Raw genomic sequence first — 16508 nt, forward strand, 5'->3', positions numbered from 1 at the left:
TGGTATTTTGGGGGAACTCACTAAGCTTCGGGCTTATAGTTTTGGATTTTGTTTCAGGTACTTCGAATGATCGTGGGAAGGCGAAGGCGTGATCGTGCACCTCCTTGCATTTTTATGATTTGATTTCTGGGATACTCTAATATGAAACTATTTTGAAAACATTTTGTAATAAATAATGGTTTTTGAATGTTTGAAAATGTTTTAAATTTTCATGAATTTTATGGATGTTACAATTCGCCTCATGAGGCTTCAGCTGCCTCGAAGCGTAAGCGATCACGCGACCCCACTGCATCAAAACTGCACCCAAACTCGTGATCGATGCGTCATAATAAACCACAAAATCATCAACACCCTCCGGCAGGGTCAGAATCGGCGCCTCACACAATCGCTTCCTAAGAGTCCCAAAAGTTGCCTACTGCTCAGGCCCCCAACGAAATGTCACCGACTTCTTGGTCAGCCGGGTCAATGGAACAGCAATCTTGGAGAAATCTTGGATAAATCTCTGATAATAACCCGCCAAACCAATAAAACTTCGAATCTCGGATGGAGACCTCGGAACCTCCCACTGTATCACGGCCTCGACCTTGGTCGGATCGACCAGAATACCCCTCTGATTGAAAAGGTGCCCCAAGAATTGCACCTTGTGCAACCAAAACTCGCACTTGGAGAACTTTGCGAAAAGTCTCTCCCTCCTCAAAGTCTCCAGCACCTCCCTCAAGTGCTCCCCATGCCGCTCCTGCATCTTGGAATAAACGAAGATATCATCAATAAAGACAATCAGCGACCGATCCAGCAGTGGTCTGCATACGTCGTTCATGAGATCCATGAACGCGGCAAGAGCATTGGTGAGCCTAAATGGCATCACCACAAGCTTATAATGGCCATAGCGAGTCTGGAATGTCTTCTGCGCATCCTCGTCCCTGACTCTCATCTAATGCTAGCGTGATCGCAAATCAATACTTGGGAGTGGGGATCGGTTCTTTACCGTTAAGCTCAACTCCCGGTAGTCAATACACATCGAATGGGATTCGTCCTTCTTCTTCACAAAAAAAATCGGGGCTCCCCAAGGCGAACTGCTCGGTCTAATGAATCCCTTGTCTAACAGCTCCAACAGCTGTGTAGACAACTCCTGCATCTTGGGAGGAGCTAACCAATATGGTGCTTTGGCTATCGGAGTCGCACCTAGAATCAAATCGATCATGAACTCCACCTGCCTCTCCGGAGGTACCCCATGCAAATCCTCTGGGAACACATCTGGATACTCCGTCACAATCGACACATTACCCACGGCCGCCTTACCCTTATCTGGAGTATCCATGAAATAGGCGACAAAACCTGCACAACCCTGATTAAGGTAGTGTCTGACCCTCGTTGCAGAACACATAACCGGCCCACACTGCGGTCTCTCACCCTAAATCACTAACTATCCCCCTCTTGGGGTCCTCACCCGAACCAACTGCTTCTTACAATCAATCACTGCCCTATTAGGGCTTAACCAATCCATGCCCATGATAACCTTGTTCCCACGCAAAGGAATAGGAACCAAATCCACTGGATACTACTCGCTAAACAACTGAAGAGTACAATCTCGATGAACCACCGCGGCCCTGACCGTCCTATCATCGACAATCTCCACATCAAGAGGACAATCCAACTCCCTTGGAGCTCCAACAAATCTCTTGCTAAGCGCAAGAGATACAAAAGATCGGGTAGCCCCCAAATCGAATAATACCAAGGCAGAGATACCGTTCACGAGGAACGATCCTAAGATGAAACACAAAAACATAAGCAACAATTCAATATAAATAAAGAGATAAGGAGAAGATACATACCCGTCAAAACGTCGGGAGCTACACGCGCCTCCTTTGCCGTCGGCTGGAATGCCCTACTCTTCACTGCTGGCGCATCTGCCCGGCCCTGACGGCTGTCAGTAATCCTCAATGTCGCATGGGCGGGTGTTAATATCGGTCCTGCTGTAGCCAAACTCAGACAATGGGCCTTCTTGTGGCCCTTATGATTGCACTGAAAGCAAATCAGATCGGATACTGGAGTGACGGGGGTGGTAGTAGTACAATCTATGCTGATATGACCCGTCTGACAGCACTTGAAGCAGCCAGAACCACCCGCTCTGCGCGTTCCCTCGTGCACCTTGTCGCACCTGCCACATCGGCTTCGACCATGTTGGCCTTTCGGCCTGTAATCAGATACCTTGGTCTGTTTGCTTGAACCCTCAACACTCACAGCAGAATCTGGCTTCCTCTTTCTCTCCATCTCCAAGTCAATCTCCCTCTGTCTAGCCCTCGCTATCATGTCTTCGAACGTCTTGCAGTTGGATCGGCTCACAAACTGCCAGATATCGCTCCTCAACATCTCGTGGTACCGAGCCTTCTTCATCTACTCGTCTGCCACATACCGTAGAACCAGAAGCACCTTCTCCCTGAACATATCGGTGATCTCAGTCACTGTCTTAGTAGTCTGAAGGAGATCCTGGAACTCTCGTGCCAGCTGCTACACCTCGATCACTGGTGCAAACTCAACTCAGAACCTGGTCGAGAAATCACTCCAGGTCATCGAATCAGTAGCATCACCTCCCACATCATGCCTTACCTCCTCCCACCAATCACGAGCCTTGTCTTTCAGGAGGCAGGATGCTAGTCTGACCTTGTCCCTCTTAGGACAACGACTGGTACGAAAGGCGTTGGCAACATCTGTCAACCACCTGTTGCTCGCAATGGGATCCCTAACCCCATGATAGTCTGGCACTCCAAATGCCCGATACTCCTGAAAAGTAGGAGAGCGTGTCCCAATCAAAGCCACAATCTCAGTGCAAGAGGTGCTCAATCTCTCATCAAGAATCTCCAGAATACCCTCATTGACTGTGCCAAAGATCACAGGAGTCTGATCAAGGATATTGCGCGTAATCTCAGACGAGATGAACTCCCTCATCTGTTCATCAACCTTCTCGGCTCCAGAACCTGAGCCTGAACCCTCCCCGACACCGTAACTGCCCACTGACCTATCTCGCAATACCATCATACTGAAAATAAACCACAAAGCTATCATAAAAACATCAATGTGTATATCTGGGTAATCATATCTACACAAACTCCCTGGCTTCATTACAACCCTCCTTGAATTGAGTACGGATCCACTGTTTCTAGTAGTACGGGCCTAATACTACCTTTCACATCAATTCGTACTTTCCTCAAGAAGTGCCTTCACTCAACCAAGTTACTCTATAACCAACAGATCCCTTGCAGCTAGGGCTCTCAGCACTAAATCTCATCCTAGGTTTTCCTAGGGCAACTCCTCACCACTAACCGTCTCTAACTAGCTCACGAATACAATTACATATTACAAAGACTAGATAATTCTTCGAATGAGATGTCTCTCCCTACAATGGTTGGACTCAAACAAGAGTTGCGCAACAGAGCTAAACCTAACCTTCTGAAATTATTTAGTTTTGATAATATGTAACTTAACATATTCGCTTACTAACTAGCTGCAATTAGCAAGAACTCCTAAAAGCACAAAGCAAGCAGTATTTGAGCATCAAGTAAACAGAACTGAGCATAACCTAATCAGGCCATCCTATCATTGACTGATCAGTACTAGCATGTCGATTTATAAGTTCATACAACAAGCATACAAAGGCATCTCTCCCAGATCCTTATCCCTAATATAGCATGCGATTCACGATTCATAATTCGTAACATATATAATCATGCATGGGTATTTTAGGATAACTTACTTAAACTCAAATGATTGCACGCATCACACCCTTTTCTCTTTTAGGAATCCTTGTATTAAAATGTTTTTTTTTGAAAATTTCTACCAAGTCCTTATGTAGCACCTGGTTCCTGGTACGTAAAATTTATCTAAGTATTTTACATCTTTAGCCTTGGACTCGGCGAGTTGTAGGCCCGACTCGCCGAGTGGAGACGGGTTTGGGAGCACGTTTAAGTTGGCAACTCGGCGAGTCCACATTCTGGACTCGGCGAGTCCCCACTGTCTGATGAAACCCTAAATTTCAAGGGTTTGCACCCTATTTAAACAACCTTATGCGCCCCAACCTCGCCCCCATCACCCTCAGAGCTCCCAACATCGTTCAAACCCTTATTCCTTGTGAGATTGAAGTGTTTTGGTGTGTTTCTTGAAGATTTTGAGAAGAAAGAAGAGTAGATCAAGAAGAGAAGAAGGAGGCCAGGCATCCTTGTGTTATCTCAGTGATTTCCTTGAGGTATAACTCAGTTTCCCCTTGTTTTCATGCTTATAGTCCCTTATAGATCCATTAAAGTCCTTCTTGAGCCATTTCCAAGCTTGATTTCGAATTAGGCTTTGTAATAAGTTGATTAACCCTTAGATCTAGGCATGATTGAACTCCAAGAGCTCAGATCTACTGCCTTTATGGAGCCATATTGCATGAAAGCCCTAGATCTACTCTTTTAGTGAATTTTGAGCCCTAAAACCTTCATTGGTGTTTATTTACACGTAAATTTGAAAACTTTACGTGTTCATCAGGCCCTAGAAACCCAGATCTATGTATAGCATGAGCTGGATTCGAACAAAATCGAGTATATAGTGTTTGCATGCGAAAGACTCGGTGAGTCGTTCTTCGGACCCGGCGAGTCGAGTCACGATTCCACGAGTTCTCCCCCTTTTCGTGTTTGCGGAGTGGAGTAGTGAGTCATGGGGTGTGACTCGGTGAGTCGGAAGCCAGACTCACCCATGAAGAAACTCGGCGAGTCCGAGGCAATCTTCTTGCCTCAAGAACAGACTCGGCGAGTTGTTCATACAACTCGGCGAGTCTCAGCATAGGGTGTTCTTCGGATGAAGACGAACTCGATGAGTTGTTCATACAACTCGACGAGTAGGATGAATGAAGTTTGGACATCAGTTTAGAAGGAAAACTCGTCGAGTCGATGCCAAACTCGACGAGTAAAGACGGGACTATGGTCAGACAAAGGGATAGGGACTCGGCGAGTTGGCAGGCCAACTCGGCGAGTCGGGTCAACTGGAAGTTGACTTTGACTTTGACTCTTGGCTTATTTAGGGGTAAATGGTCATTTTACCCTGAGGTTGATTAGCAGCATTTGACTGAGTGTTTTGTGGGGTTTATAGCCGGAGGATTTCTGGGGCAGCAGCAGCAGGAGACAGTCAGTTCCCACGCAGATCAGCAGCTACTTTGAGGTGAGTTACCTTCCAATAGCGGTGGGTCTACGGCCACAATGTCGACCCACCAGTAGGATTGTATGATAGATGTTGTCTCTGTGATATTCATCTAGGGTTGCTACTACCTGTGATATGTTGTTGTGCTAGTATGATATGATGTTATGTGCTAGTGACAGTAGCGGGAGATAGTCCCCCAGAATACCGGTCGATAGGGCCGAAGGGGCGGTCATGCCCAGCCATGCTAGATAGTTTATGAGATATATGTGCTATGTGGTAGTAGTAGGGGTGAAATAGTCCCCAATATCCGGTCGAGGGGACCGAAGGGGTGACTAGCACCCAGATATGCTAGTCAGTATCCGGTCGAGAGGACCGAAGGGGAGACCAGCACCCAGATATGCTAGTCAATATCCGGTCGAGTGGACCGAAGGGGAGGCCAGCTCCCAGATATACTAGACAGTATCCGGTCGAGAGGACCGAAGGGGTAGGTCGGGCACCCAGATATGCCTGACAATATTTGTATGTTATGTGATTGTATGGTATGTGGTATGTTGGGGGAACTCACTAAGCTTCGTGCTTACAGTTTCCAGTTTTGGTTTCAGGTACCTCTTCTTCGAAGGGGAAGGAGCTGGCACGGTAGTGGTCCATCACACACACACACCTTGTATTCCACACTATGAGATCCTCCTGGGAATTTGTACTCTGACTTTATTATGTTTTTATGAAATGTTTTTCAAGACATACGATAACTTTTATGAAATGATATGATCAGTGAATGTTTTATTTCTAAGGTTCGCTAAGAATATGTTTTAAAAATGAAATTTTTGGCTCGTATTTTTGGGACGTTACAAGTTGGTATCAGAGCCCTGGTTTGAGGGATTCAGACATACCTTCGGGGGTGTTTGAACTCAAATCGAGGGATTAAAAGATTTTGAAAAAGAGAATGTTTTCTAAAAGGGCTAAGTAAAGAGTTTTAAGAAAGAACAAAGTGTGTGATGTGTGCGACCGGCCAAGCTCAAGTAAGTATTCCCCAAAGTACCCATACAATCTTATGTTATGTTTATCAGTTTCAGTAGAACAACATGCTAGAATAGAACTAAGGATCTAGGAGTGATGCCTTATGTGCCTGCTTTATGTGCTTAAGTGTATGAAAAGTTGCATGCTAGAATTGAGTAGACAGCAGTAGGATAGCATGTTTAGGTTATGCCTGATACTACGAGTTTAGCATTGTATGCTAGTTCAGTTTCTCTCTACGAGGATAGAGTTGCTTGAGATTGTTTCCTTTTGTCCAAATGTTGTTTGCTTTGTGCTATGTGGGCTTTGAGTGATAGGAGTTAGTTGTTAGGTGAATACGTTAAATTCACATGTGATCAGGGTTGAATAATCTCAGAGTGTTGGATTTGACCCTATTACGTAGCTCTTGTTTGAGTCCTAACCGTTGTAGGGATGAGTCCCTTACTCGAAGGATTATCCGAGCCTCGTCGTATGTGATTGTATTCAAGTAATAACTAACTGGAATCACAAAGAGACCTTCAGCAGCTGAGGACTGGGTTGGGTGGAGTCAGAGGTTTCCTAGGGTAAGCCCAGGATAAGATTCGCAGAGATCAGCGGTAGTGAAAGGGATCTGGTGGAGTCAAGGCAGTCCTTGGAGAAGGTATGGATAGATGTGGAAGAGAGTATGGGCCCGTACTACTGAAATCAGAGGATCCGTACCCGAACCGAGGAAGGCCAAGATAAGACCAGGGAACTTGTAGTAGGTGTGATCCCTCCAGAGGTATCAGTATCGCTAACAGTTATTATTTTTGTATTTCAAAATGGTGGTATTACGCTCGAGGCCAGCAGTTGGCAGTACAAGAGAGGGATCGGGTTCGAGATCAGGTTCCGAGACAGTAGATGAGGGGCTGAGCGAGTTCATCGCGTCAGAGATCACCAGAGGCATCCTTGAGTCGACCCCCATTATCTTCGGGTCGATCAAGGAAGGGATATTGGAGATGATGGAGGATCGCCTCAGGGCATTCAGGAGCGACATGGCATCTAGCCAGTCGGGATCTCGCACATTGTCCTTCAAGGACTTCCGGGGCATTGGTGCGCCGGATTTTCACGGGGCAGTGGTGCGCCGGATTTTCACGGGGCAAAGGACTCCATAGCTGCCAGACGATGGATTGTAGACATTGAGTCTGCATAGTTGACTAGTTTCTGCCCTGAGGGGTCGAAGGTGAGATATGCAGCAGGATGTTTGAGAGACGAGCTAGGGATTGGTGGGAGTCCATTGGTGACTCATTAGGAGCCTCGGCTGTCGAGGCTATGACCTGGTCGGACTTCGTGACCAGGTTCAGGGCAGAGTTTGCGCCGACGGTCGAGCTTCAGCAGCTAGCCAGGGAGTTCCTAGATATGAGACAGACGATGGAGACTGTGGCGGAGATCACCGCCAAGTTCCGGGAGAGGGCGTTGCTGGTGCCCCAGTATGCGAGTGACGAGGATATGAGGAGGACCCGCTATCATGACATGCTACGAGCTGATATTCGGGAGCATGTCAGTTTTTCAGCTTGCCCCACCCTGGACTCTATGATTTCCAGGGAAAGGGAGAGGGAGATAGACATGGAGCACATCCGGAAGAGGAAGGCGGAGGAGGGGCATGTTATGGGGGCTTCGGGGAAGAAGCCCAAGGGACCAGATGTGGGGCCGAAAGGCCAACAGGGGCGGGGTCGCTGCAGGAAATGCGGAAAGACGCACGAAGGAGCGTGCAAGTTAGGATCGTCAGGCTGCTATAAGTGCGGCAAGCTAGGGCACTTCAGCAGGGATTGTACCGCCCCTGCACCTGTGATTCAGACATTGGAGTTGCTGTGTTTCCACTGCAACCAGAGGGGCCACAAGAAGGCCAATTTCCCCCAGTTGACAGCATCAACGCCGGTTAAGGCGCCAGCTCCAGCTACCCGGTAGATTACAGATGGCCGGCAGGGCAAGGCAGAGGCTCCAGTGGTGAGGAGCCGGGCGTTTTAGCTGACTACAGAGGAGGCTCGCGCCGCACCCGACGTGGTGACAGGTATGATTCTTTCCCTCTATCTTATTTTTTTATGATCTTATGATATTGATATGTGCCCTGTGTATATGTGTTAGGATCGTTCCATGTGAACGGTATTCCTGTTCAGGTGTTGTTTGACTCGGGTGCCACCCGATCATTTGTTTCCCTTGCGCTTAGCAAGAGGTTTACTGAGTCTTCGGGCATGTTGGATTGCCCTTTAGAGGTAGAGATTGCCGATGATCGATCGGTGCGAGCGTCGGCAGTATTCAAGGATTGTGTCCTAAGGTTATTTGAGGAGCGCTATTTGGTGGATTTGGTTCCCATCCCTTTGCGGGGGAACAAGGTGATTATAGGCATGGATTGGTTGAGCCCTAATGGGGTGATGATAGATTGCGAACAGAAGTTAGTGCAGATCAGGACCCCAAGTTGGGGAGAGTTGGTGATCCACGGCGAAAGGCCACGGCATGGACCTGCAGTATGTTCAGCAGCGAGAGCTAGGCGCTACCTTCAGCAGGGTTGCACAGGATATGTCGCGTATGTTATGGATACCCGGGAGACGGGTAAGGCGACGGTGAGCGAGGTTCCACTGGCGCGAGACTACACTGATGTGTTCCCGGAGGAGCTTCCTGGAATACCTCCGGAGCGTCAGGTAGAGTTCAGGATCGACCTAGTTCCTGGTGCGGCTCCGATAGCCAAGGCACCGTATCGGTTGGCTCCTCCCGAGATGCAGGAGTTGTCTACGCAGCTGTAGGAGCTGCTAGATAAGGGATTTATTCGACCGGGCAGTTCACCCTGGGGAGCCCCGATCCTGTTTGTGAAGAAGAAGGACGGGTCACATCGGATGTGTATAGATTACCGGGAGCTAAATAAGGTGACGGTGAAGAACCGTTACCCACTCCCGAGGATTGATGACCTCTTTGATCAGTTACTGGGAGCATCTTGGTTCTCCAAGATCGATTTGCGTTCAGGCTATCATCAGATGAGGGTTAGAGATAAGGATGTACAGAAGACCGCGTTTCAGACGCGTTATGGCCATGATGAGTTCGTGGTGATGCCGTTTGGGCTCACCAATGCTCCTGCCGCGTTCATGGACCTCATGAACCGCGTGTGTAGACTGATGCTGGATCGATCTGTGATAGTTTTCATTGATGACATCTTGGTTTATTCCAAGACGCAGGAGGAGCACGAGAAGCATCTGAGAGAGGTTTTGGAGACCTTGAGGAGGGAGAGCTTATACGCCAAGTTCTCCAAATGTGAGTTGTGGTTGCACGAGGTGCAGTTTCTTGGGCACCTCGTCAACCAGAATGGGATTTCAGTAGACCCGGCCAAGGTGGAGGCCGTGATAAGATGGGAGGTTCCGAAGTCTCCATCTGAGATTCGGAGTTTCCTAGGATTAGCAGGCTACTATCGGAGATTCATTCAGGATTTCTCCAAGATAGTCGTACCCCTGACATGGTAGACTAGGAAGGCCGTGGTCTTTTGATGGGGGCCTGAGCAGCAGTCCGCGTTCGAGATTCTGAGACAGAGATTGTGCGAGGCGCCAATCTTAGCCCTGCCGGAGGGCGTAGAGGATTTCGTGGTATACTGTGATGCGTCTATCTCAGGCTTAGACACAATATTGATGCAGAAGGGACATGTCATTGCTTATGCCTCGAGGCAACTGAAGCCTCATGAGGCGAACTACCCGACGTATGATTTAGAGTTGGGGGCGGTGGTCTTCGCCCTCAAGATTTGGCAGCATTACCTCTACGGGGTTCGATGTACCATTTATACGGACCACAAGAGTTTGAGGTACCTCATGGATCAGCCGAATCTGAACATGAGGCAGCGTCGGTGGTGGGACGTGGTGAAGGATTACGATTGCGAGATCCTTTATCACCCGGGGAAGGCCAACGTGGTGGCCGATGCGCTTAAGCGTAAGGCGGCACCGATCAGGGATGTGTGTATGAGGATGACGGTGGTGACTCCACTGTTAGAGCAGATTCGGGAAGCTCAACAAGAGGCTATGAAGGAGGAACATCGGAAGAGTGAGCGAATAGTGGGTCAAGTCACCTCCTTCGATTTTGATAGCCGAGGGTTATTAACACTACACCGTAGGGTGTGGGTGCCATATCACGGAGGTGTGCGCCATATCTTGATGGAGGAGGCACACAAATCCCGATTCTTTATTCATCCAGGGGGCGACGAAGATGTATCGGGATCTTCATCTAGACTATTGGTGGCCCTGCATGAAGCGGGATGTGGCGTGGTACGTCGATTGGTGTTTGACTTGCAGGAAGGCCAAGGCCGAGCATCAGAGACCGCACGGCAAGATTCAGCCGTTGGATTTCCCATTGTGGAAATGGGAGGATAATACAATGGATTTTATCATGAAGCTTCCCCGGACGGCGCGAGGAGTAGATTCGATTTGGGTCATCGTGGATCGGTTGACAAAGAGCGCCCATTTTATTCCGATTCAGGAGAGTATCTCGGCTGAAAAGTTGGCCAATATCTATATCAGGGAGATAGTGGCATGACATGGGGTGCCAGTGTCAGTGATATCAGATCGAGATGTGCGGTTCACTTCCAGGTTTTGGAAGAAGTTTCATGATGAGTTGGGCACTCGTCTGAATTTTAGCACCGCCTTTCACCCGCAGACAGATGGTCAGAGCGAGCAGACCATCCAGACGTTGGAGGATATGTTGCGGGCATGCGTGCTAGACTTCGGTGGTAGTTGGGATACCTATCTTCCCTTGGCTGAGTTCTCATACAACAACAGCTACCACGCGAGTATTGACCGTCCCCCATTCGAGATGTTGTACGGACGGCGGTGTAGGACCCCGATATGTTGGGGTGAAGTTGGACAGAGGGTCATGGGGAGAACTGAGGTGGTGCTCAAGACGACCGAGAGGATCCAGCAAGTTCGAAGCAGGCTTCAGACTGCACAGAGTCGGCAGAAAAGTTACGCCGACAAGCGTCGATCAGACCTGGAGTTCCAGGTCGGGGATATGGTTCTCCTGAAAGTGTCGCCTTGGAAAGGCGTCATTCGATTAAGGAAGCGGGGCAAGTTGGGCCTGAGATACATTTGTCCGTTCAGGGTTGTAGCCCGGGTGGGCAAGGTGGCATATAGGCTAGATCTGCCAGCCGAGCTTAGTCAGATTCACAACACCTTCCATGTCTCCCAGCTGCGGAAGTGCCTAGTGGATGATTCAGCGGTGGTGCCACTAGAGGATATACAGGTTGACGACAGCCTGAATTACATTGAACGCCCAGTCGCAGTCCTCGACTGGAAGTCGAAGGATCTGAGGAACAAGAGGGTGGAATGAGTAAAGGTGCAATGGCAGCACCGAAAGGGTTCGAAATGGACTTGAGAGTCGGTGGAAGAAATGATGGAGCATTACCCCGAGCTGTTTCAGGACCGAGCAGCAGACTTCGAGGACGAAGTCTAAAATAAGTGGGGGAGATTTGTAGCACCTGGTTCCTGGTACGTAAAATTTATCTAAGTATTTTACATTTTTAGCTTTGGACTCGGCGAGTTGTAGGCCCGATTCGCCGAGTGGAGACGGGTTTGGGAGCACGTTTAAGTTGGCGACTCAGCGAGTCCACATTCTGGACTCGGCGAGTCCCCGCTGTCTGATGAAATCCTAAATTTCAAGGGTTTGCACCCTATTTAAACAACCTTATGCGCCCCAACCTCGCCCCCTTCACCCTCAGAGCTCCCAACATCATTCAAACCCTTATTCCTTGTGAGATTGAAGTGCTTTGGTGTGTTTCTTGAAGATTTTGAGAAGAAAGAAGAGTAGATCAAGAAGAGAAGAAGGAGGCTAGGCATCCTTGTGTTATCTCAGTGATTTCCTTGAGGTATAACTCAGTTTCCCCCTGTTTTCATGCTTATAGTCCCTTATAGCTCCATTAAAGTCCTTCTTGATCCATTTCCAAGCTTAATTTCGAATTAGGGTTTGTAATAAGTTGATTAACCCTTAGATCTAGGCATGATTGAGCTCCAGGAGCTCAGATCTACTGCCTTTATGGAGCCATAGTGTCTGAAAGCCCTAGATCTACTCTTTTAGTGCATTTTGAGCCCTAAAACCTTCATTGGTGTTTATTTACACGTAAAGTTGGAAACTTTACGTGTTAATCAGGCCCTAGAAACCCAGATCTATGTATGGCATGAGTTGGATTCGAGCAAAATCGAGTATATAGTGTTTGCATGCGAAAGACTCGGCGAGTCGAGTCGCGAGTCCCCGAGTTCTCCCCTTTTTCGTGTTTGCAGAGTGGAGTAGTGAGTCATGGGGTGTGACTCGGTGAGTTGGAAGCCAGACTCACCCATGAAGAAACTCAACGAGTCAATGCCCTGACTCGGCGAGTCCAAGGCAACCTTCTTGCCTCAAGAACAGACTTGGCGAGTCTCAGCATAGGGTGTTCTTCGGATGAAGACGAACTCGACGAGTTGTTCATACAACTCGGCGAGTAGGATGAATGAAGTTTGGACATCAATTTAGAAGGAAAACTCGTCGAGTCGATGCCAAACTCGACGAGTAGAGACGGGACTATGGTCAGACAAAGGGATAGGGACTCGGCGAGTTGGCAGGCCAACTCGGCGAGTCGGGTCAACTGGAAGTTGACTTTGACTTTGACTCTTAGCTTAGTTAGGGGTACATGGTCATTTTACCCTGAGGTTGATTAGCAGCATTTGAGTGAGTGTTTTGTGGGGTTTATAGCCGGAGGATTTCCGGGGCAGCAGCAGCAGGAGACAGTCAGTTCCCACGCAGATCAACAGCTACTTTGAGGTGAGTTACCTTCCAATAGCGGTGGGTCTACGGCCACAATGCCGACCCACCAGTAGGATTGTATGATAGATGTTGTCTCTATGATATTCATCTAGGGTTGGTACTACATGTGATATGTTATTGTGCTAGTATGATATGATGCTATGTGCTAGTGACAGTAGTGGGAGGTAGTCCCCCAGAATACCGATCGATAGGGCCGAAGGGGCGGTCATGCCCAGCCATGCTAGATAGTTTATGAGATATATATGTTATGTGGTAGTAGTAGGGGGTGAAATAGTCCCCAGTATCCGGTCGAGAGAACCGAAGGGGTGACCAGCACCCAGATATGCTAGTCAGTATCCGGTCGAGAGGACCGAAGGAGAGACCAGCACCCAGATATGCTAGTCAGTATCCGGTCGAGAGGACTGAAGGGGAGGCCAGCTCCCAGATATACTAGACAGTATCCGGTCGAGAGGACCGAAGGGGTAGGTCGGGCACCCAGATATGCCTAACAATATTTGTATGTTATGTGATTGTATGGTATGTGGTATGTTGGGGGAACTCACTAAGCTTCGTGCTTATAGTTTTCAGTTTTGGTTTCAGGTACCTCTTCTTCGAAGGGAAAGGAGCTAGCGTGGTAGCGGCCCATCACACACACGCCTTGTATTCCGCACTATGAGATCCTCCTTGGAATTTGTACTCTGACTTTATTATGTTTTTATGAAATGTTTTTCAAGACATGCGATAACTTTTATGAAGTGATATGATCAGTGAATGTTTTATTTCTAAGGTTCGCTAAGAATATGTTTTAAAAATGAAATTTTTGGCTCGTATTTTTGGGACGTTACACCTTTGTTTGAGTTCAGACACACCCGAGAGTGTGCCCAAATCCCTCAAACCAAGGGTCTGATACCAACTTGAAACATCCAAAAATATGGTCCCAAAAATTTCCGATTTAAATAATAGATAAAATAGTAAACTTTCATATCATCAAAACATTTGTAATAAACCAGTGTATCAATTTGTCATAAATCAGAGTAAAACATCATAACAAATTCCCAACGGTGTGTGCGATGCAGTCTTCCTGAGCTCTTCCCCTTGGAACCAGAAGTACCTGAAACATAAACTAAAAAACATAAGCACAAAACTTAGTGAGTTCCCCTAAAATACCGCATACCAAACATACAGTGAGCCCCGCCCAGTCATCAGGTCCCGCCCGGTCATCGGACCCAGTCCGGTTATCGGCCCTGCCCGATCATCGGGCCCCACCCGGTCATCGATTTGAGCTTGGAAAGCATATAAACACATACACATGTAATATAAACAGCATATAGATAGTCATCGGGCTTCGCCCGACATCGGACCTTAGTCCAATAACATATAAACATAGGTACATGCAACAGTCACAAAGACAGCTAGCATTCTATCAACATAACATAAACATGGGCCGACATTGGTTCCTTCGGCCCGCTAAACCCGATAAGGAAACTCACCTCAAATGTTGAATGATAACTGGATAAATCCCGGCCTCGAAAATCAGCTCAACTCAGCCCTTAAACAGAAACAATCGCACAGATACCGATCAAAATACCAAAACCCCAAAAGGTCAAACGTAGTCAAATTAAATGTCAAAGTCAATGTTCTGAGTTGACTCAACTTGCCGAGTTGTTCTTCAACTCGACGAGTTTCCTCATGAATCAAAGGAATCGCGAAAGGTCGGTTCAAGTCGCCGAGTTTCCCCTTTAGCCAGCAGAATCTAGAAAAATCGATCCAACTCGCCAAGTTCACCTATGAAATCACCAAGTTCTACAGGAAAACACACCACTTAATCCATTAAGCCACCACTCTCGAAACTAAAAGGTCCGCCACTCAAACCTGGACCAAAATATCGACTAGAAGGGTAAAGTTTCCAACTTTACCCTTAAGAACCATCCTAATGGGGGTAGAGAACCCAAACCCATAGCTTAAAAGGTTAAGGCTTAAACAACAAGCACTTATTCATCAAGACAAATCTCCATAATACAGATTTGGTTCTTAAAGGCTGCTAATACACGTAAAGTTTCCAACTCTACTCTCAAGCATGCATAGAAGAGACCCAAATGTCCTAAAGAAGCCATAAGATGGACTTAATACATGCATGGATCTCTTAAGACCATAAACTTGGCACCTTTATGCCAAAATAGCTCAAGAGAATCATAGATCTGGAAGGATAGCACTTGGGACGACCTTCAACCCCATCAATCGCCCAAACATGGCTAAAAGCCTCAAAACTACCCCAAAAAGAGATCTAATCAAATATTGAACAAGGTTAGAACTTTATACCAGAAATATGCTGGAAATGAAGCAAGGAATCAAGGTCTTGAAGGCTCCAACTTGAATCACCACCTTGCACAAAGCTTCTCTTTTTTCTAATGGTTTCAAAACACCAATACACTCTCTCTAAGGGCTCAAAACACTAAAAAAGGCTTTAGGGTTTTGAGATTAGGGTTAGGGACTTTGGAGGTTGGAAATGAGGCCAACACCCGGGACTTAAGATGTTTAAATACGGTGGAAAACCCTAAAATTAGGGTTTCCTCCTAAGCGGCCAACTCGCCGAGTTGAGACTCCTCAACTCGTTGAGTTGCCCCATAAAATCCTACGGCCAAAACAATTTCAACACGTCAAGTTGGGGCTTCCAACTCCACGGGTTCTTTAGGAAAAATGAAATACTTGGAATAAAAATCTTACCAAAAATAAGGCATTACACTAATATATATATATATATATATATATATATATATATATAGATAGATAGATAGAGAAAGAGGTTCAAATGTTTCTAACAAATATTGTGTTCTTGTTGGGACCAATGAGAATTCAGGAAATAATAAATAATTAAGGGTATAATGGTAATCTTAGTATATCTAATTATGGTAAAAGAATAATTCAATATCTCCTAAAATAAGGCAATAAGTTAAACCCTAAAAACCATCATTCATTTATCAATCGCCGACCACTTTCTTCTTCTTCACCTATTGGTTCTCCTAATGTTGCTCTTCTCCCTCGATTTTCCTATTCGTCGACCATTAAGCAAGAAGGGAAAAGAAGTTAGTCAACTTGCTTGGTGGCTGCCATTCCACCTTCAATGTCTAAAGGTCTAGTTCTACCTGCTAAATTTTTTCCCCTAGTGCGATTTCCAGGGTTTAGACCTCACACACCATCGTCATCTTTGCTAAGCACAATCGTCGACAAAGAAATTTTCCACCCTCACGTCAACCACATCACCCCGAGCATAAGTCTTCTCATATGAATTTGTTCTTTTTTCAATCTAGGTGTGGTTGTACTTTCCTTTATTTTCAGTTTTGGTCTATTTTGCAATTTGTTTGTATGATTACAAATTTCTAATCTGAGAATTCAATAATGGAATTGGACCTGTCTTATTATGTTTTAGGGCTTGAATCCTAAGAAAATTTAGAAATATTGCACTCAAATTTTCTATCTACTAGTTGTGATTTTGGAAATGAATCAAAATAAAGAATCAATTTTTACTGTTATCACTGTTTTTGAATGTTGCTTGTACTGTTGCGTTT

The sequence above is a fragment of the Lactuca serriola genome, chromosome 4, assembly GCF_051521515.1.
Source record: "Lactuca serriola cultivar US96UC23 chromosome 4, Lser_US96UC23_V15, whole genome shotgun sequence".
NCBI lineage: Eukaryota > Viridiplantae > Streptophyta > Magnoliopsida > Asterales > Asteraceae > Lactuca > Lactuca serriola.